Here is a 3,780-nt window from a genome sequence, read left to right on the forward strand (position 1 = left end):
TAGGAACTCTATTAGTTTGGGAATTTGAAGGCTTATGAACCTAAAAGGATTGGGATCCTATAGTTAAAAAATCCTAATTTCGGGTTTACGAACCTAAGAAAGAAGGCTTTGGTTTGGGAACTTCTGGAGAACGACACCTTTGTCGCACCCCACGGGGAAACAAGAAATATTGCGAGCAGCAGGACACAGGCGGGAACTACTGAGGGAAAACTGCTTTGGGTAGTCTTTGGGAAATAATTGCGAGTAGCAGGACACAGGCGGGAACTGCTGAGAGGAAATCTGCTTAGGTAGATCGTCAATCCTTACGTCTTGAGAGAGACAGTACGTCCGCTTACTCTCGCTAGAGACACGATTGGGAATTTATTCTTCTTGTCATGAGAGGGAAAGTATATCCGCTTACTCTCACTGGAGACATAATGAAGGTGTGTCGAATTCTGTGAAGGAATGAATGCTCGTTGCGACAAGCAAAAGGTCTTGGACGGGATAAATAATATGCGGCAGTCTGCTGCGGGCTTGGAAATGCGGGCTAACCTTAGCCTGGTCCGTGCTTTCTTGGACCGATTATGGGATACGACTTCTGATGTGACCATAATTGGCGCATATTTAGCCCCCGAATTACCATTGTTTCCATGCTTTTTAGTGCCTATTTGGGTCATTTCTTATCTTTAGTTCTTTGTTTTGCATATTCTTTGAGATTTTGATCCCTTGGTAGGAAAGGAGTAAGAATCTTGCATTTTCATGGCAAAACGAGGCTAAATTGATCGTATTCAATGACCAAGCATCAAGGAGAGACAAGACTAGAAGGCCTTTGTACATAGCATAGTAGAAAAGCAATGTTGAGAAAAGGATCCTTGAGTCCCCAAGGAAATCCCCAAGGAATCCATGAAGAAAAGATGCTGCCAGACAATCTGAACGGATTGTATACAATCCGTCCGTCCGCCCAAGCACAATCCGAGCGTCCCTCAAAGGAATCCGCTCGGATTCCCCCTCGCCAATCCGAGCGTCTTGCCCAAGGATCCGTTCGGATTCCTCAGCCCAGATCCGCACGTCCCGACTCCCATCCGCACGGATTGCAGCACAGCACGTTTTCATTCTTCAAGCCACGATAAGAGAAGCCCTTCTCTCGGAGAATACCGGAGTCTCCTTGCTCAACTTAAAAAGTGTAATTACTAGTTTAGCCCTTAGTTAACCCTAATGCATCCTCCCTAATTTTCACTATAAATACCCCATTAGTCTAATTAGAGGAGCATGTTCTTCTTATCAATAATTAGTGTAGTTAATATCAATCAAAACTCTCTTCAATATTGTAATCAAGTATTAATCAAATTTTAATCCAAGTTTTAGTTCTTTAATCTCTCTCTTGTTCTTCATTTATTTTGGGTAATTAGAAGATTATTGGGTTTATTGGGAGATTGACAACCATCCATCAATCATCAAGTTCTTCTATTATTCTTTGCTTTATTATTGGAATCATTAGTAGGTATAATCTCTTAATCCCTTTTTAATTATTGCTAATTATTTTCATTTATTCATCATGTTTCATTATGTTAGTATGATTGACAACCTTTCTAGCATGATCAATATGATAATGAGTGAGTAGTCTCTTAGCTAGGGTTTAATGGGTGATTAGGGGAAACCAACATGGGGAATGATTCATGCTTAAATTAATATGCTTTCATAATCTTATTTGCTTGCTTGTTTTGATCTTAATACATGCACATGTTATATTTGATGAAATACTAAGCCTATGAATCCTTGCATTTACTATCATCTCCTATCTTTTCAATGAGACTTGTAAGACATAACCCAACTCGAGTCTTGTTAGACCATGCATGTGTTGAGTAGGAAAGACTAAGTCGACTTGTAGGTGTTGTACAATCTAATCGATTCGGCTCCGGGACCCAAACTTTCCTAGGATTGTAAGATATAAACCAACTCAATCCATCACAACAATAATTGCTTGCTTATAATTTGAGAACATGTTTGTATGATCATATCCCATGATTCCCCTATGAACCCATGACACCCTAGTGCTTTTAATCAATTGTTTACACCCCTTATTTTATTTACCTTGCTAGTTTATTTTCATTGCTATTTTAGTTTAGTAACCTTCTACATCAACCCAATTTGTGACACCCCTAGACACTACTAGTTACAATAGAATTCTCATTTCAATACCCGTCCCTTGGGATCCGACCTTTACTTGCCTCTTTACTAATTGTAGAGTTGTTTGTGAAGTATAAATTGTGTTTTGTATCGACCATTGATCAACGACCACATATGTTTAATTGTGAACACCAAATGGCTTCGATCAAAAATGGCGCCGTTGCCGGGGACGGTGTTTAATTGATTTAAGCTTTCTTTTATTGTTATTAGTTGTGTCTTTTTCACCTTGGGGAAGTAAAACTCCTCAAGGTTTGTTCTAATTGTTTTCTAGTTGTTTGATATTTTGCATGTCTAGAAGGTTACAAAGAGATTTGTTACCTTTTGACCGTGAAATCGAAAGAACCTTGACGAATAATAGGAGACTTGTTAGGAGTAATTTGGGAGGTGTTGGTGAAGTTGTTCAACCCACTAGTGAGTTTGTCAATCCTTTCGCAATAGAAGGAGAAGAAAACCCATTAAACAATACCACACAAAATCCACCTACAATGCCTAAATTCTCGTCACACTCTATACCCACCGAGGAGGATCTACCAAATGGTACTCCTACCCCACAACATCTCACCGGAAACTTTATTGCCAAGTCCGCCTTCATCCAACTAGTTGAGAGGAGCCAATTCGGGGGAATGCCTAGTGAGGACCCTCATTCTCATATGGAAACCTTTTGCGATTATTGTGAAGCTATCTCTCAAACGGGCGTGACTCAAGACCAAATAAGATGGGTCTTATTTCCTTTTTCGTTAATCGGCACCGCAAAGCAATGGTTGAAGGGCCTTGATAAGGCCACCCTTGGAATAGATTCTTGGAAGAAGCTAGCTCTAGCTTTCTACAAAAAATTCTACCCACCGGAGAAGACTAACATGCTAAGAGCTCAAATTACGGGTTTTAAGCAAAGGGATGAAGAATCTTTGTATGAAGCTTGGGAGCGGTTCAAAGGTATTTGTCACTCATGTCCTCACCATGGACTTAGCGAATGGTTTTTAGTGCAACAATTTTGGAATGGTTTATATGAAGATTCAAGGAACATTCTCAATATGGGATCAAATGGAATGTTCACCGAAGTTGATGACAATCAAACATGGAACAAGATTGAGGAAATGGCGGTCCATAATTCACAATATAGTAGACCTCGCAAGGCTACTAGAGGAGGAAAGTATGAAGTGGACACCGTTACTCAATTGGGTGCTCAACTTAGTGCTCACATTGACACAATCAACTTGAAGTTTGAACAAGATATGGCTAGACTTGAGGAAAACTCAAAATCATCGAAGCATCATGTCAATGCCATGACGGCATCCTCATCAATCCCAAGCGGGATATATGAGAATTGTGGAACCTTGGGTCATGACTCAAATGAATGTAGGGGAACAACCGAACAAGTTAATGCTTTCCAAGCTTACAAAAGTGGTACCCCTTATTCAAATTTTTACAATGAAAACACCAAGTTCCATCCAAATCTCTCATACAAAAGCCAAAATGTTCAAAACCCTCAAACAACATACACTCCACCACCCATGAGAAATCAAAATCAAAGACCCTTTTTCAATCAAAACCAAGGCTACCAAAATCAAAATCCATACAATCACCAAAATGACCAAAGTTTTGATGTCCAAAAAG

The 3,780-nt window shown here is 39.8% G+C and overlaps 1 non-coding gene across 1 annotated transcript; it reads right to left on the reverse strand.

Moving 5' to 3' along the window:
* Nucleotides 1–3,023: 3,023 nt before the first annotated feature.
* Nucleotides 3,024–3,130, reverse strand: LOC141624626 (small nucleolar RNA R71). The gene has a single exon (XR_012534436.1). It is a non-coding gene; the product is annotated as a small nucleolar RNA R71 (small nucleolar RNA).
* Between the last annotated feature and the right edge of the window lie 650 nt (nucleotides 3,131–3,780).

This window comes from Silene latifolia, chromosome 1, assembly GCF_048544455.1.
Source record: "Silene latifolia isolate original U9 population chromosome 1, ASM4854445v1, whole genome shotgun sequence".
Classification (NCBI taxonomy): Eukaryota; Viridiplantae; Streptophyta; class Magnoliopsida; order Caryophyllales; family Caryophyllaceae; genus Silene; species Silene latifolia.